Source organism: Protopterus annectens, chromosome 4.part0 (genome assembly GCF_019279795.1).
Source record: "Protopterus annectens isolate FY-2018-M chromosome 4.part0, PAN1.0, whole genome shotgun sequence".
Classification (NCBI taxonomy): Eukaryota; Metazoa; Chordata; order Ceratodontiformes; family Protopteridae; genus Protopterus; species Protopterus annectens.
Window position 1 is genome coordinate 774221592 of NC_056733.1, and position 19006 is coordinate 774240597.

At 44.1% G+C, this 19006-nt stretch overlaps 1 protein-coding gene across 5 annotated transcripts in view; it reads right to left on the reverse strand.

Moving 5' to 3' along the window:
- LOC122799579 (clathrin heavy chain 1-like) overlaps positions 1–19006 on the reverse strand; it is a 1937764-nt gene that overhangs the window by 1505025 nt on the left and 413733 nt on the right. The gene's annotated exons all lie outside the window — the stretch shown is intronic.

Sequence of the window (19006 nt, forward strand, 5' to 3'; positions counted from 1 at the left end):
GTATAGAGGTATTAAAAATATTTCAGAAATTTTATGAAAGTCTGTATAAAGCAGAGAAATATGGAAATCAAGAGAAGATACAAATGGAAGCGTTTATGGAAGAATTAACTATGCCAAGGTTAGAGGTAGATAAGGCTCAATTACCATCAGGATTGTAGGCGATAAAAATTGTGATGCATATCCAATCTACTAGAAAGTCCCCATGAAGAGATAGTATTACTGTGCAATTCTGGAAGCTAGGAGGGTAAAACTGATAAAGATCTGGGAGGTTTTGTTTAACAGTATTTTAACAGGGCAAGCACCAGCATCCTGGAAGAAATCAGTGGTAGTTGTAAAGATCCATCAAGATCCAGCTTCATACAGGCCTATTTCAATACTAAACAATGACTGCAAAATGTTCATGCCTACAACAGGTAAAAAAAATGACAAAAGTAATGCCAAAATTGATAGCTATGCCAAAACTGATAGATATGGATCAATGTGGTTTTATGAAGGGCAGCAAATATTTGATAACATTTACAGAACCTTGATGATCCAGAGGGAAGCAGAATGTAAGAAAATACCATTGTTGCTGTTGGGTCTTGATGCAGAGAATAAGCATTTGACAGGGTAAGCTGGGACTTTATGAGCAAAGCAATGAAAGCATTTGCATTTCCTGGGAAAAAATATGAGGCTGATTCGGAGAATATGAGGGATCAGTGGCAAAAATTAAAGTGGTTGGGGTCCAGTCTGATCATTTTTGCTTGAGCAGAGGAACCAGGCAGGGGTGTCCTATTTCCCCTTTATTTGGATTATATTTAGAATCACTGGCAAAGAAAATGAGAAACTCAAGGATTTAATTGGTATGGCAAAGAAAAGCTGGCTGTATTTGCAGATATTTTATACCTGACAAAACCCGAATGAGACATTACATAGTTGTGGAACATACTAAGACGGTTTCAAATCTTTTTGTGATACAAAATTAATGAAACTAAAACAAAAGCAAAAGCAGTAAATTACATAGCCACATAAGAATTGGTTCAACAATATCCGTATTTATGGGGACATGACAAAATGAAGCATTTAGGAATATGGAATAAAAATTATTCTGGTGGGCCAGCTAAGGATATATGGGAAGAGACTAAAAACATAATATAAAAACTGAGAAAATAGAAGCTTTGTTATATGGATATGGACAGTAAGATACAAGCAGTTAAAATATTTTTAGTCCCATTAGTCTTGTACGCAGGTCAGCTATATTTGTCTATCAGACGAGAAGTTGTGGATATCAATTAAGAGCTGAAGGCCTTAACCTCGAAGGGGAAGACGGCAAGAATCAGGTGGAATAAGCGGATTCTTCCAGTAGAACAGAGTGGATTGGGATTACCCAATTTGAAGAGGTACTTCAGAGCTACACAGTTAAGGCTCTTATGCACATCACAAGCAGAAAACTATAATTCAAAGTGGAAAGGGATGATAATGAAACTGGGGGGGGGGGGTCAAGAAAAAAAGGAGAGACTGGATTTCAGATGCAGGCCTTTAAGGAGAATAATCATCACACAGAATATTATATCTATAAAGGAGCAGAAAGTATCCTAAGAACAAAGCCAACACAGGAATACAGAAAAGAGATTCTGCAGATGGGGTGACTGCAATTGGGGATATAGACAACAAGCAAGAGGGGGATGGAATTTACTGGAGAAAACTGACAAAGAAACCAAAGTATTGGGAGCAAATAACTAGAGAGGGGGAAAGATGATAGAATGGGGAAGACACCGAGAATTTATGTGGACTGCAGGTTACAGACTACCTTCCCTATAAAGGATAGATACAGTATAGGCAAAGAGAAACAGCAGGATCCTAAATGAAAGGCCAGCACTGGTAGAGTTTTTAGCACAATCTAGAACAGAAGCTGCCATTAAAAAAGGAATAATTAGTCAAACATATAAAATACTGCACGATAACTATGAGAATCAATCAGAGGAGGTTAGAAAGGATTGAGAAGATTGGATAAGCAATAGAAACAATGGGAAGATATATGCAAGTCTCCCAAATATGCAACAAAATCTAGAAGATTTAGGATTTTTTCTTGGAAATATTTGCACAGATATTTTTATATCCCAAGTAGACTCCACAGAATTCTTCCTCAGCTAGACAGCAAATTTTGGAGGTGTGTCAAAGAGATAACTGGGAACATTTTCTGGGAGTGTGGTGAGTTGGTGGACTTGAAGGATTCCAGTGGGATGCACTACTGTTGGAGATGCTGGGTGGGCAGATTGGTGTGATGAGGGAGATTATTTTTCTGAGCTATGATAAAGAATCTTGCCTAGAAAAGGAAAAGGCACTGCTGTGTCTAATTATGGTTGCTACCAAAAAAAGCAATTATTGAAAATGGAAATCAAAATCTAAACCAACTACACTAGCAGTAGCGAATATAATAAGAGATAAAACAACTAGAACTGAGATCTTTAGAAGAGTAGGGGCAAACTACATAGGGGAAAAAAATGGGAATTGTGGGAACAATACGTGTAGGGGAGGAATAAAGTTTAAAAGAAGGCAGGACTTAAATGAGCTGTGTAATGTTGGACTGAAAATGATCAGGTAGATAAGTGATGTGTAGCGTTATCAACTGTGTGTGTCAGTATGGTTTGTGATGTAAAATGCTTACAAAGTACAGTTGTGTACCTACCATAAATGTAGATGTTCTAGTGTATTCACTGTTGCAGTCATTACACTTGGGTTGTCCTGGTCCGGCGTCGGTTGCTGTCGCCTCTTCCCTGACATCAGTGCGCCAGGGGTATAAAAGATGCAGCAGACGCCATTTTCTTCAGTTTTTCTTGCCCCAGATGTCAGGTGGCCCCAGAAGGGTAGGCTAAAATATTCCCATCGCAAAAAAGCATGCACATAACCTTCATCTACAAGCAAATACACCACAAAGGTTGTATAAAACAGAGAAGTACAGATAAGTCCCAGCAATGAAAGGGGGATGGTGGGAGGGTAACCTGGACTGCAACAGTGAATACACGCAAACATTTACATTTATGGTAGGTACACAACTGTACTATGTTCATCGTGTTTCACTGTTGCAGTCATTACACTTGGGTTGAATTCCAAAGCTGAGGTTGGGTGGCTGGGCCTAAATAGAATTAGGAGTGGCTATGAGGCCCTGCAGAACTACAGTGGCAAAGCCTGCTCTGGATTTAGAGTAAAGAGGTAAGTGGTAGTGCTTTGTAAAAGTGTGCAGTGAAGTCCAGGTTGCAGCCTCCATAATGTCCTTGGTTGGTACTCCTCTGAGGAAGGCTGCTGCTCTGGTAGAATGTGGCCTAATGCCCTTAGGCACTGATTTGCCATGTTGTGAATAGCAGAAACAAATGCAGTGGCCTATCCATTTTGAAATAGTCTGCTTTGAAATAGCTTTTCCTTGCGATCCTGCAGCATATGCCACTAAAAGTTGCTCAGTCTTTCTGAAAGCTTTAGTTTTGTCCAAGTAAAAGTGTAGCGGTCTGTGTATGTCCAAAGAATGCTGAAGTCTCTCCCCCTTATTCTGCGGGTTTGGATAAAAGGTAGGCAAATGTATGGTTTGGTTAAGAGCCACACTGGACACTACCTTAGGCATAAATGTAGGGTTTGTCCTTGGAGAAACCCTGTCCAGATGGAAAATAATAAAAGGTTCCACAGACATTAGTGCCTGTAACAGACTCTTCTTGCTGAAGTTATTGCTAGGAGAAGAGCTGTTTTCCATAAGTATTTTATCTCTGCTGTATTGGCTGGCTCAAAAGGAGGCAGTGTGAGTTTTTCCAAGACAAAATTGAGGTCCCATGCAGGTACTGGAGCTCTCCTTGGACGTCTTATGTTTTTGGCCCTTCTGAGATACTGCCTTAGGAGTGGATGAGAAAAAATAGGTGGGTCCGTATTCTAATGAGCTGAAATGGCAGAGGCATGGATCTTAACTGATGAGAAGAATAGGCCTTTGTCCAGCATCTCGGGTATTGTAAAATCTGAGGAATATTTGGTACAAGCGTGTCAATTCCTTGTGCCTGGTTCCAAGCACAGAATCTCTTCCATTTTTCTGCATAAGATTTTCTGGTGCCGGGCCTCCTGGCCTCCAAAACAACATTCATAACTGCTTTAGAGAGAGGTGTGTTCTGAATGGTTACATTATCCGCCATGCAGCCAGATTTAGGGTTCTGAGTTGGGTGTGCAGGATCGGATTGTTTTGTTGGGTCAGCAAATGAGGAATTAGAGGTAATGCCCAGGCTGGGCCTTGAGACAAGCTCTTTAGGATTGGGTACCAGTGCCGGTGTGGCCAGTCTGGGGCAATCAGGATCATTTTTGGCTTCTCTTGTCTGACCTTTAGGAGTACCTTGGGGAGGAGAGGCAGAGGAGGGAAGGCATATACTGTAAGGGCTTTCCAGCTGAATGAAAGGGTGTCCAATTTCCATGCTTGTTTGTGATAAGTCAGAGTGCAGAATCTCTGTAGCTGGCAGTTGTGAGGGGAGGCAAATAGATCTATGCCTGGGCATCCCCATTTCCCTGTTATCATGCCGAAGATTTGTGGATCTAGTTTCCACTCGTGAGGATCCATGAGGTTTCTACTTAGTTCGTCTGCCAAAGTATTTGTCTTTCCTGGCAGGAATTGTGCTTGCAGGTGTACTTGATAAGTCAATGAAGTGTTCCACAAAGTCCTGGCTTCTCTGCAAAGGTGGTAGGAATGTGTGCATCTTTGCTTGTTTATGTACCAAATGACTGTAGTACTGTCAGTCTTTATCAGCAGTTGTCCTGGATGAAGTAGGTCCTTGAAGGCTGTCAGGGCATTCTGTACAGCAAGCATCTCTTTTTGATTGATATGAAGATGCATTTGGTTTGTGGGCCATGTGCCCTGAATACATCTTCCTGCCACGTGTGCCTCCCAGGCATAATCTGATGCATCCTGTTGTTAGTGTCTGCCTGGCTGTGGGTAAAGTGAATGGCTGTCCCTTGTTGTGGTGACAGGCCTGTGCCCACCATCGAAACTCCTGTAGCAGGCAGGGAATGAGAGTAATTAATGTTTCCAGGCTGTGGCAACGTAGAGTCCAAACACTTTTTAGATACCATTGTAGATTCCTCATATGCAGTCTTGCATATGGAATTAGTAGAATGCAGGATGCCATGTAGCCCAGAGCCTGCAGAATTTTTCTTGCAGATAACTGTCTTTGTTGCCTTGCTTTCGAAGTAAGAAGTCAGTTGCCTTTGTTTGTCTGGCGTGAGATAAGCCATCTGGGCAGTTGCATTTAAGCTTGCACCCAGGAATATTATCTCGAGAGGGTACTAGTTTTGATTTCCTTTTGTTTACTGTGTACCCTAGGCAAATTAGTAATCTTTTTACAAACGCCAGATGCTTTAGTAGAATGTCTTTGGTCTCTGCTAGAATAAGGCAGTCGTCCAAGCAAGGATATATTTGAATTCCTCTGTCTGCAAAACGCAATTACTGGTGCCAGCCATTTTTTGAAGACCCTGGGTGCAGCAGATAAGCCAAAGGGCAGTGCAGAGAATTGGTAGTGCATTGAGCCAGCTATGAATCTGAGACATCTTCTGCAAGATTGTGTGATTGGGACATGTAGGTATACCTCTTTTAGGTCTAAAGTTACAAGCCAAGCCTTCTTGCCCAGCATGGGCAGAAGCTGCTTCAGAGTTAACATTTTGAATTTTGGAATATCCAGGAATGAGTTTAGGATAGACAGGTCCAGTATTGGTCTCCAGGCTTTGTCCTTTTTGGGCACCAAGAATAGCCTTGAGTAGAATCCTAGTCCCTGCTCTTGCTGTGGTACTAGCTGAATGGCTCTCATGTCCATGAGCGATAAAACTTGTTTTTGTGTCTCTGCCCATTGGTTGCGTGGCAGGTCTGGCATATCATTTGGCCTTGGCAGGGTGTGAAAGTGGAACTTGTAGCCTTGTGATACGATATTTAAGACACATTTGTCCTGGGTGATCATGTACCAATTTTGTGAAAAAAGTGCTAGTTTTCCCCTCAAAGGGGCTGCCAGAAGATAAGTGCTTGGTGCTGGCAGAGGAAAGTCATTGAGACTGTTTCCTGTATGGCTGTGATTTTTCCTCTCCGCTTTTGGAGGTAGAAGCACCCCACTGTTTAGTCCTGTATGAGCCCTGGGGTTGTGATCTGCCTCTGGGGCGTCTGTATCTGCCTCTGTGGCCTGTCTGACAATGGAAAGGACCAATTCTTTGTAGGCCAGTTCCTGCTAAATCTGGGAGGCTGTACCTGCAAGAAATCCTTGACTGTTTGCATAGATTTAGCTTTATCCTCCATTTTCTACATTACCTCTTCTGCTTTAACACCAAAGTATCATGCTGTAATGGAGCATCTAATAATTTTGCTTTAACATGATCAGGCAGATTCTGTTCTTTTAACCAAGCATGCCTCCTAATGACAGAACCTGTAACCGCGGCCCTGCAGGAGGCCTCTAGAGAATCAAAACCACATTGCAAAGTATGCTTTCCCACTTGTTCAGTTGCATGCAATAAATCCTGCATTTCCTTGTTTTCTGCACATTCTGAATTTGTCAACATTTTCTGTTTAAGCAGTGACATAAGATATTGCTGATATTTAAGCATATGAAACTGGCAATTTAAAGCTCTTACAGCCAAGGTAGCAGAAGTATAAATCTTTTTCCCCCATCTGTCCAGGGCCCTAGAATCCCTATCAGAGGGGATAGGGTTTTTTGCAGTGGAAGCCTTGACCCTTTGGGACCCTGAGAGATAGTTTCTGGGTCAGCAGCAGAGTTTTTATAAAGAAATTTATGTGAATCAGGAACCCTGTAGTATCTGTCTGGCTTAACAGGAGCTGGAGGTAGAGAGTCTGGAGACAGACAAGGCACTGAATACATCATCTACAATGTCTAAAACAGGAGGGATAGCAAGGGGCCTGTGCTGAGGTAATAAAAGGAAATCTTTGAGCCTCTTTCTTGGATTTTGGGTAATCCTGGCTCTCCCAGTGGAAATGCTCCCACATAGTACGCAGTGTCTCCTCAAAAGAATAATCCTAAGGAGGAGAGGCTGAAGGTATAGATTCTTCAGAATCAGAATCCTCATAGGGAGGAAGAGAATATTCCTGTTCAGAAGAGGAATCAAAGGAAATGGAAACCTGATCTGAAGATTCATATTCTATCTCTTGCCTAGGCCTCTTATCAGGAGGGGGGTGGGAACCCCTGATCAAAGTAATTAGGTCTTCAGCCATTTTAAGCATCTGCTTTTTTTTTTAGGCATGGAGGCCTGTCCAGGAGAATGCTGCACTTGTTTCTTTGTCTTTAGAGCTGCTTTAGTCTTTGTCGGTGGAACTGAAGTAGGTTTCACATATAACTGTGTAGGCCTGAACACACCCTCAGAAGCCGATGCCTGCTCAGCAGCTCCGGACCCATCTGAGGGAATAGTTTCCGAGTGTCCAATACCTTGAGTTTCCAGCGGCCTAGTCAGCTCCAACGTGGGAGTCGGAAGCGGCCTGTGGCTCTGAGGTAGCGGGTGTCAGGGGCTGCAAAAGCACCTCACTGAGAACTGGCAACTGGTTTAGCGGAAGCTAGTCTGTTTTGGACCTCAGATGCCTGTCCTTTTCTTTTTCTTTGCATTTTTTATAAACTCCGGTAGTCGGCTGTTCCGACGGCATTATATAATTGAATCTTCTGGCAAAGTAATTAAATGCAAAATCGTACAGACGCTTAATAGTGCATCTAGCACAAAACCGACAACTAGCAACGTCATGGTCAGGGCCTAGGCAAGAAATACAGTAAGAATGAAAATCCTTATGAGGTATTTGCTTCCCACAAGAAATACAATTATTAACTTTTTCTGACATCGGTCTGGAGCAAGAAAAAAGTTTCCCCAATGGAGTACTTAGCTTTAATGAAGACTTCGGATCTGAAATTCGAATTTGAAAATCTCAGGAGTCGGCCAACCGGCACTTGCGAACTGTTTTTGCTTTGGGCACTGTGTGGCAAGACAGACTGGAGAAAATGGCATTGGATGCATCTTTTATACCCCTGGCACACTGACGTCAGGGAGGAGGTGAAAACAACCGACGCCAGACCTAGACTTTGGAATTTGGGCAGACTGCGGGTAGCCTGCCAGCAGGATAACCCAACTGTAATGGCTGCAACAGTGAAACACGATGAACATCGCCTGAATCAGTCACTCATGAGGTGCCTTCAGCTGTGCATGTCAAATCAACTTCATTGAAGTGTTTGATATAGACAAACAAGTAGCCAGCTGTGAGGATGTTCTTTTGAAATCCTCTGAGGACATGGACTCAGTATTTAAAAGCTCTTTGGTCAAATCCCTCTGAAGTCCCGTAAAGTGAGCCAGGTAATTAAGAGACCTCAGGGCAAAGGTTACCGAAGCAGAGACTCACTTTCCAAATCTGTCCAACGCACTAGACTTCCTGTTTGGCAGATGGACAGTAGAGCTCTGTTCTGCTAGCTCTTTTCTGGTTGCTACCGCCACCACCACAGCATTAAATCAGGACTTCTTTGCTCCAGTGGGGTCTGTCTTTTGAAAGGGCTAAGAATTTGTTGGGTCTTTTCAGGTTAGGTTCGATGGCATCCGGATTCTTCCAAGTCTGCCAGGAAACTAAATCAATAAATTCACCCACTAGGGGAGTTGGTGTTCCAAGGCATAGATGGGCAAGAACAGAACAATAAGCTTCCAAAAACCTCTCTCTGGAAGAATCAGTATTTTTGGAAGACCAGCCACCTTTTTGTCTGAGGATTTCTAAAATATCTCGGAAGATGTCATCCAGTGGTGATCTGCAGGACCTTCCTCAAAAGTCAATATCCTCTGTGACAGACTCCATCAGGGACTCTGTGTCCCCCCCCCCCTCTTGCTCATTCTCTTCCAATGCACCTCCTCTGTGGGATGTTCAGGGGAGGCGTCAGAAGAGAGGGAAAGCTCCTCTACCTGAACCAATTAGATACTTGTTAGAAATGGCTGTCCTTGTGGAGTAGGTCTGATTGACTCAAAGCTTGGGCTGAAGAGGGGAAAGGGGTTGGATCAAAAAAATGAGAACGTTCTCCAGAGAAAAAGCCCTTTCCACAATCTGAAAGGCAGATGGACCAGGAGAAGCATTCATCAGCCAAACCAGAGCCGAAGCTCCCAGCAAATGCAGATTTCGACCGTTCTCAGATCCATGCCTCAAGGGTGGAACCAGACCTGAACCATCTACAGCAGAGGTTCCGAGGGGCAGGGATGGACCCGACAATATTGCAGTTAATACCCACCCCACTGAGCAGATGGCAACACTTTGGCTCTGGGATCCATTCCAATCAGAGAGTATCAGAGTGGAACTAGTCAGGGATATCACCAGGGTCGAAGACTATGACATTTTCTTCTGATCAGACTCTGGACCACTCAGGGATTTTGGATCCTGGGACCCCAAAATGACTGGAAGGATCTGAGGAGACAAAATGGTTTTGAATGTCACAGGAGGACTGGCAGATCTGACAGGAGATGGATCTGTTAAGAACCCCATTTGAATCTGAGCTCTGACAAGTTTTCAAATTATCCTATCCACATTCACCTCTGATAAGCTTCTGGAGGTTCTGGATGAAGTACTGGATTGTGGCCTAGACTACTTTTTAGGAGTTTCTAGCAACAAACATTTCAGAGTAGGGGATTGGGCTTGATAACATATCTGGAGTAAGACTTCTAAGTGAGGTGCCCAGCCTCAGATCCAAGGAGCTAGGATCTGAGGAAGGCATCGGACTGATCGATAAGAATTGGATCTGAAGCCTTTGGATCAGAGGGGTTCAGATCTGAAGAGCAGGTCTGTGAATTTGACAAAGTTGAATCCAATGTTTTTTTCACTCTTGGAAGGTGGCTCCTACGCAAACTTTGGGGACTTTAGCAGGTAGCGTTTTCTGTGCTCCAACAGAGCAGGTGTGGAAGGGGGTGTTGAGCCCCAAAAGTAGATGTGGCAGATGAAGGCCCTTCAAAATTAACTTACTGCACCGATCAGCCAGAGCCTTCGGCTTGAATGTTGAGCAGATTTGCTTAACTTGTGTCCAAGTGACAGTCTCCAAGACAATATACAAACTCCTTGTTGGCATCATAATTGGGGATTTTATGCCCACAAGAAGTGTATTTTTTAAATCCTGTCGGTTTATCCAACATGGTAGTAAAGAGTAAACAGAACAAATGGTATTCTAAGCAGTAAGATAACAGAATTTTTTTTAAGGGAAAAATAGGAGAGATTAATTATCAACAATGGTAATTTACAAGAAATACCATGTAAAAAGGGTAAACAAATACTAACTATAGTAAAGTTAGACTACTATTTAAAAAATAATAGAAGCCCTAATGCCCATGAGAGCCAAGACTGAGGATAGAAATAAATAGCAAAAAACAGAAGAAAAAGTAAAATTAAATCACGAATAAACTAACGCCCGGAAGAGAAAGTACAGTTTTGTACCTACCATAAATGTAGATGTCCGATAGATATGCAACTGCAGTCCTGACATATGGGTTGTCCTGCCTCAGGCAGCCCCTCGGTCGGCCGGATTCCAAAGTCTGGGTCCGGCGTCGGCTGTCGCCTCCTCCCCGACGTCAGAGCGGCTGGGGTATAAAGGCATCCGCCGACACCATCTTCTTCAGTGTTTCTTGCCCCAGATGCCAGGTGCCCTCCAAGGAAGGCTAAGTTTTGTGAATGGATAAAAAATTCCAGACATGCACAACAGTAATAAACAGATACACCATAACAGATATCCCCAGCTAATAGAGAAAAGGGGGAATGGACCCAAAAAGAAAAAAAATGCAGAGGGGTAGGAGGGAGGGTAAACCTGACTGCAGCTGCATATCTATAGGACATCTACATTTATGGTAGGTACAAAACTGTACTATGTCCTTCAAGAATGCAACTGCAGTCCTGACATATGGGTTGAATACCATAGCCAAGCTGGTGGTGGTAGGAACTAAGAAAAGGATGGTGTAGCTAAAAGGCCCTGCAGGACTGCCAAAGCAAAGTCTGCTCGGGATCTGGAGTATAAAGGCAGGTTGTAGTGTTTGGTAAATGTATGCATGGAGCTCCATGTAGCAGTCTCTAGAATGTCCTTTGTAGCCACTCCTCTTAGAAAGGCTGTGGATGTGGCTATAGCTCTGGTGGAGTGTGGCCTAATATTGGCTGGCACACTTTTTTCCATGGAAAGAGTAACAGAATCTGATGCAGTGTCCAATCCATTTTGAAATTGTTTGTTTGGAAATTGCCTTTCCTTGCACTCCAGCAGCATAGGCTACAAATAGTTGGTCAGACTTCCTGGTGGTCTTTGTTCTGTCCAAGTAGTAGCGTAATTGTCTGTTTATGTCCAAAGTGTGCAGCAACTTTTCCCCTTTATTTTGAGGATTGGGAAAGAAAGTAGGCAGGTGAATTGCTTGATTAAGAGACACCCTCGATATCACTTTTGGCATGAATGAAGGATTGGTCCTTAGAGAGACTCTGTCCTGATGAAAAATGAGAAAGGGAGGTACTGCCATGAGGGCCTGTATCTCAGAGACCCTTCTAGCAGAGGTAACTGCCAACAGGAAAACCGTTTTCCAGGAGAGAAATTGCATTTCTGAAAATGCTGCTGGTTCAAAAGGAGGAAGAGTTAATTTTTCCAAGACGTAATTGAGGTCCCATGTAGGAACTGGTGGTTTTCTGGGAGGTTTGATATTCTTTATCCCTCTTAGAAACTGTCTTAACAAGGGATGCGAGAACACAGGTGGGTCACAGTTGTATTTTGCTGAGATTGCTGAAGCGTGAATTTTAATGGAAGAATAGGAGAGGCCACTATGAAACATTTCTGCCAAGTAATCTAATATCTGTGGTATGCTCATTACTGATGCATCCTGTCCCTTTGTTGGCATTCCAGATGATGAATCTCTTCCACTTGGCTGAACAGGTTTTTCTGGTGGAAGGTCTACGTGCTTCCAGCAAGATTTCTTGAACTTTTTCGGAGAGAGAGTTATGGGTCAAAGTCATGGAACCCTCCAAGCTGTCAGCTGCAATGTTTGCAGGTTTTGATGAACAGTCCTGTAATTGTGCTGAGTTAGGAGCAGAGGCCATTGAGGCAAGGGCCACGGTTTGGTGTGAGTTATGCTCAGTAACAATGGATACCAGTGCTGCCTTGGCCAGTCTGGGGCTATCAAAATTCCTGTTGGTTGTTCTGCTTTGATCTTCAGTAACACCTTGGTCAGTAGTGGTAGAGGAGGGAATGCATAAATTGTTAGGGAATTCCAGCTGAAGGAAAGAACATCCATTCTCCAGGCTAGAGGATGGTGCGTCCTTGAGCAGAACTTCTCCAGGTGATGATTGAGATGAGAAGCAAAGAGATCTATGTCCGGTCTTCCCCATGCACTTGTTATCTGTGAGAAAATGTGTGGATGCAGCATCCATTCGTGTGGATCCAAGAAATTTCTGCTCAACCTGTCCGCCAGAACATTGTCCTTGCCCGGAACAAACTGGGATTGCAAGTGGATGTTTAGTTTCAGGGCCTTTTCCCAAAGAGTCATTGTTAGTCTGCAGAGGGGATACGAATGTGTGCCTCCTTGCTTGTTTATATACCACATGACAGTGGTGTTGTCTGTCCTTATTAGCAGATGACCTTGTTGAAGAGATTTTCCGAAGGCCTCTATTGCATGTATCACTGCCAACATCTCTTTTTGATTTATGTGCAGATGCATTTCCATGAGAGTCCATTGCCCTTGAATGCATCTGCCCTCCATGTGCGCCCCCCATCCATGATCTGAGGCGTCTGTTGTAATGGTTTGACTTGCTTGAGCTTTGTTGAAAGACATGCCTTCATTTAAATGACTTGCTTGAGCCCACCACAAAAATTCCCTTTGCAGGCATGGAATGAGTGGTATTACGTCTTCTAGGTTGTGGCTGTGTTGAGACCATAAGCTTTTTAGGTACCATTGTAGCTTTCTCATGTGTAGTCTTGCCAGAGGGATCAGAAGAATGCAAGATGCCATGAATCCCAGGGCCTGCAGGATTTTCCTTGCGGTCAGCTGGGTGAGCTTTGCTAGGCTTTTGAAGTAATCTGGTAAATGCTCTTGTTTCTCCTCTGTGAGGAAAACCATCTGTGATTATTTTTCTAGGAGCAAAACTGGACACACAATCTGTTGGGATGGCAATAGTCTTGATTTTTGAATGTTGACTGTGTATCCCAAAGCCTGTAGCAATTGAATGACATAGTCCAAGTTTCTTATCAAGGTTTGTTTGCTGTCTGCTTGTATAAGGCAGTCGTCCAGTTAAGGGTATATTTGAATCCCCTGGAGCCTGCAATGTGCAACTACTGATGCCAGGCATTTCGTGAATACTCTGGGCGCAGTAGATAAGCCAAACGGCAATGCTGAGAATTGATAATGCTCTGACCCTGCAAGAAATCTGAGGTATCTTCTGCAACTGTGTCTGATTGGGACATGCAGGTATGCCTCCTTGAGGTCCAGAGTAACCAGCCAAGACCCCTTGCCCAGCATGGGAAGGAGTTGCTGTAACGTCAGCATTTTGAATTTTGGCACAATGAGAAAAGTGTTTAGAGCGGACAAGTCCAATATAGGCCTCCATGGCTTTTCTTTTCTTGGAACAAGGAACAGTCTTGAATAGAATCCCTGGCCTTGTTCCTGAGGAGGAACCTTTTCTATTGCTTTTATTTGTAACAGCTTTGAAACTTGTACGAGAGCCTCTGCCCTTTGATTTTGTGGCAGGTTTGGCATGCCTTGTCTCGTTGGTAGGGTATGGAAATGGAACCTGTAACCTTTGTCTACTATGTCCAAAATCCATTTGTCCTTGGTTAAAATGTGCCAGTTCTTTGAGAATAAGGACAATTTTCCGCCTAGAGGTGCTTCTCTTTGAGCCCTGGTCGGCGGTGTGAAAGTCAAGTCATTGTGATTGTCCCTGTGGTGCAGCTGAACTCCCTGCGCCACTTCTTTGATTTGGTGGTTGCCATTAGCGGCCCCTGTAGGAGCCTCGGCATTGCCCTCTACCTCGAGCATGCCTGTTTTTTCCCCTTTGAAACAGGTCAGTGTCTGGAAAGGACCAATTCTTCGAAGGCCAATTCCTGCTGAATCTGGGTGGCTGTCCCTGGAGGAAATCCTTGACTGACTGTACTGATTTTGCCTTTTCCTCAATAGACTTCAACACATCCTGTGCATTAGCACCAAAAAGCTTCTGTTTTTCCAGAGGTGCATCCAGGAGCTTTACTTTGACATGGTCTGGCAGTGGCTGTTCTTTCAACCAAGCATGTCTACGTATAACGGCCCCTGTTATAGCTGCCCTACATGAAGCTTCCAATGCATCATAACCACACTGAAGAAAATGATTGCTAACCTGCTGAGTGTTATGAACCAAATCCTGCAATGCCTTTTTATCTATAGGCTCAGGAGAGGCTAACTTTTTCTGCAAATCATCCATTAAGTAATCCTGGTAGTGAAACATATGAAAAAGACAGTTAAGTGACCTCATGGCAAGTGTGGAAGAGGTATAAACTTTTTTGCCCCATCTCTCCAGGGATCTAGCTTCCCTGTCTGCGGGCAGAGGGTTTTTGGCCGAGGAAGTAACCACTCCTTTGGGCCCCTGTGAAATAGTTTCTAGATCCACAGAGTGGGCCTTAAAGAGATGCTTATGAGTTTCAGGAACCCTGTAATATCTGTCTGGCTTGACAGGAGCAGGAGGGAGAGAATCAGGGGAAGCACTGGAGTCTGAGTATACATCATCCAGGACATCCAACACTGGAGGAATAGCTAAAGGTCTGTGCTGGGGTAACTTAAGGAAGGTACGTAGCCTTTTCCTGGAGTCAGAAAATTCCTGACCCTGCCACTGAAAATGTTCTCTCATGGAGTGGAGAACTTCACCGAAAGAAATATCCTCTGGAGGAGAGGCAGAAGGAATTGATTCCTCAGCATCAGAATCCTCGTAGGCCTGGAAGGATTCTTCCTGGGTATCTGAGTGCTCTGAATCCCCAGAGGCTTCATCCGAAGAGAGGGTAGCTGTCTGCTCAGTTCTAGGCCTTTTATCTGCAGGCGGCTGAGAACCTCTGTCTAGATGCGACAGAGAACCTCTGATAAGAGAGATAAGATCTGCAGCAAGAGTCATGATCTGTTTATCAGTAGAGGGGCCCTGGGAAATAGATTTTGGATGGGCCTTAGCCTGGCTGGCAGCCTTAGCACATGTGAAGGCCTTGATGGACATGGAGACCGGAGGCCTGGCTGCCCCACATGCAGGGGTAACTTTATCCACAGGTATGGTGTCAGGTAAATCTAGAGCTTCGGTTTCGGGAGGAAAATCAACAACTGGCACCGGGGAAATCTCCGGGACCGAAGTACGCATTAAAGCGGTGTCGTCTGCCTGGATCTGTTGAATTACCGCTTCCAAAGAGACCGATGCACTCGCAAGGGCCTTAGGCGTGGTATCAGTGGACGACGCGGGCCGAGGATGTCGGTCCCGGTCCTTGCGTTTTTTGGTAATATGTGCTGTCGGTTGTTCCGACGGCATGATATAAGCGTAAGTATCGCCAAAAAAGTCTTCGGCAAATTCTGCCCGGCGCCTGAGTGTGCGCTTGTTAAAGGAAGCACAGGCAGCACAGGCTGAGACGTCGTGGTCTGGGCCCAGGCAGGGAAGGCAGTAAGAATGGAAGTCCTTATGAGGTATTTGTTTACCACAAGACAAACAATTATTAACTTTTTCAATATTTTCTGACATCGGCTGAGGCAAGAAAAATGTTCCCCAACGGGGTACTTAGCTTTTAGATGACTTCGGTAACTGAAAACACAGGAGCTGACCGACCGGTACTTGCGAACTGCTTCTGCTTCAGGCACCGCGCGGCAAGAAAGACTGAAGATGGCGTCGGCGGATGCCTTTATACCCCAGCCGCTCTGACATCGGGGAGGAGGCGACATCAGCCGATGCCGGACCCAGACTTTGGAATCCGGCCGACCGAGGGGCTGCCTGAGGCAGGACAACCCATATGTCAGGACTGCAGTTGCATTCCTGAAAGACATCCTAGGGTTGCCACCTTCATTGTGACTAAAACCGGAGTAAAGCCACACCCCTCGCGTCAAGTAACCCCACCCATCCCACCCCTCCCCTCCCACATTCCACCTATTTTGTGATGTCACGATGACATAACTCGGCAAGGAACACCCTCTTTTTCCTTTCCTGCTGCCTGCTTTCGACTGATTTACTATGCTTTTCTGTAAAAAAGCATAGTAAATCAGCCGATTTACAAACTCTGATAGTCTGTTTCCTTTTTGAAACAGAATACTGGAGTTTGTACAGTGTTTTCCGGACTACCAGAGAATCAGTTTGATTTCCGGATAGTCCGGAAAAAAAATGGAGGGGTGGCAACCCTAAGAGAACCAGCGTCTATTCACAATGCCAGCAAATGAGATCTGAGGTAACACGGATGGACTAAGGCATTATGGGTAGACAGAGGTGCTCAAGAGTTGGACCTGAATTCCAGAGTATGCGGCAGAGTCAAATGCGAGAATCGTTTCCAATCCTATGGGTTTGATGAAGAATGGAAAGGACAAAATCAGATCTGGCAAGTTAAGGCTCTCGTGGCCAGAAAAGCTGAACTGTAAACTTTTTTACCTAAGCTATCTAGGGCTCTGCTCACTATCACTTGGTAAGTGATCGTGGTACTGCAGTCCTTGGCTCCTTTGGATTCTGAGGAAACATCTCTGGATCTGCTACTGGTTTCCTATATAGCTGCTTTTGGAACTCAAGTACTCTGTAGAACTGGTCTGGTTTCCTAGTGGCAGGGGGGATGGAAATCAGGCTACATGGGTGTCATGAATCACATCTTCCTCCTCATCCAATACTGGAAAACAGAGAGGTTTGGGCTCAGGAACACCAAAAAATTGTCAAAACATTTTCTTGGACTGGAAATGTTCTAGATTCCCAGCTGAAGAGCTCTGATGGTAGTGTCAGGTTATACAATAGGTAGCACACTTGCCTTTGATGCATAAGGCTGCGGGTTCTATTCCCACACCAGGTAGATTAACTACTGAGACAGTAGTGCAGCCTAAGGGGGATGCTGCACAACTGTGTGTCATCCTTCTTGAAAGTTTAAACAGAGATCCCATCTGCTTCAGTTGGTGGCAGCTCAGGTGGATGTGAAAGATCCCATGGTGCTTACTGAAGAGAGTTAGGGAAGCTCCCAATGTCTTGGTCAGACTTCCTCTAGTAGAATAAATATCATCTCAGGTCTCCCCTAAAAAAAAAAAAAGGGGGCCACAAACCTAGTGGGACTAACCTGGGAAAAGCACAGACAAATAAATTTTATGAAGAGTATCACCAAAAGATCCTTCTGTGGTGAGGCTGAGGCAAGAGCACCATCTGAGTTGCTCCAAGACTCTACTGAAGCTAGAAAATGTCAGCTGATTCGGATCAGAGTCAAAGTAATATGAAAACTACTGTGGGGGAAGTCCTCCTTCCTTTTTGCAGGAGAGGTACCCGCAGCAGGGTCCTTTTCAAAGTCCAGCTGCCTAGACCTCATGAGTTCCAAGAGATCCTCTACAAGTCTGAGTAAGTCTTGCTGGTAATGCCTGAGAATGGAGGGGCTGAGGCCCAAGAAGGAGAGGCCAGTGCAAGGCAACTATAAGCCTTTGTCTGATGCCTTGAACCTATATTTGGGTGTACCATCAGATATATGTACCTTAGTTTGCAGGTGGGAGGCAGCAACCTCAACAGTCTCTCCTGAAATCTTCTCACAGACACAGATGCAGTGGATTCCACCCTCCACCTCCATAATGAGGATCCAGGCATCAGAAGTCAGTGTTTATCCTGCAGCTCTGGACTCACCCGTGGCTGGGTGTACTCTGAAAAGATGACAATGCAGAAGACATGACAGCCTCAAAGGGGGTCTCAAACACTTCAACAGCATGCACAATCTGCAGGGGATGCAAATGAACTTTAACTCCTTCAACCATTTCATAGTCTGGAAAGACTGAAAGGGTGGTGACTGGTCTTTAGCATTTTTGTCTTTGGGACACTTCCTTTTAATAAGGAGAACAGAGGGACAAGCATATGCTATGGCAGGTGTAGGACAGACTATGCTGTTGACTCTACCCTATATCTAATAATGCAAGTACTGAAATAAGCGCACTGAGGGCAAATGCGCTCATCCTTCTCCAAAGACACAACAAACAGATTAAGTCTTAGTGAGGGATTTGCTTTCCACACACTAAGCGCACAACAGATTTTCCCTAGCATGCACTTTTATAAAATTAGTGCAGTCTCTCTCTTCCAATTTCTCTGGTGTAACAAAAAATCTCTAGCTTCTCTCTCTCTCTTTTTTTTTTTTTTTTTAAACATGCCTCTTGAAAAACAGTTTCCTTTTATTTCAATCTCCGATTTTGTTTTCTTCAGTTCATGTGAACAGGTACTCACAGCTTCAATCTTTTCCAGCCTTTATCATCTGCTTTTATATATTACTCCAGTGTCACACTTATTTTGGCCGCCTCTGAATGCATTTGATTTTCTTCCTCTAAATTACTGGAAGTGATCTCCTGGACTAAAGCTGAAACAAACTGCTTTATGCTGAACTGCAACATTTTTCTCAGCCATATTATCTTTTCTGGTTGATTTCTCTTTCTCCATTTTTTGCTGGCATCCAGCAAATACAGTTACTACCCAGTAACTGAATTTACATAAAGTGATAACTGTTACTGGCTTTAATGTCTCAGCTTTCACACAGAGCTCTAATTAAAGTATAGCTCACTGTGCAGACACCTTGGAAGTCCAAGAGAAAAACAAACTTGAAAAAAAAACAGTGCATCTTTGGTTGAACAAATGCTTCACCTCTACCTGTAAGTTCACTTTAATTCATGTCTTACCATACAACAGAAACAGTACACTCAAAGTCGGAAAATGAACTATTCTCTTCCACAGAGGTCTAAAACACAGAATGTGACTGCAATAACTAGAGCGACATATAGAACAAGTAAGCTGCGTCCAATATCAAGTAACTGCTTTAACCAATCTCTTTATAGGATCACTGATGGCACAGTAAAC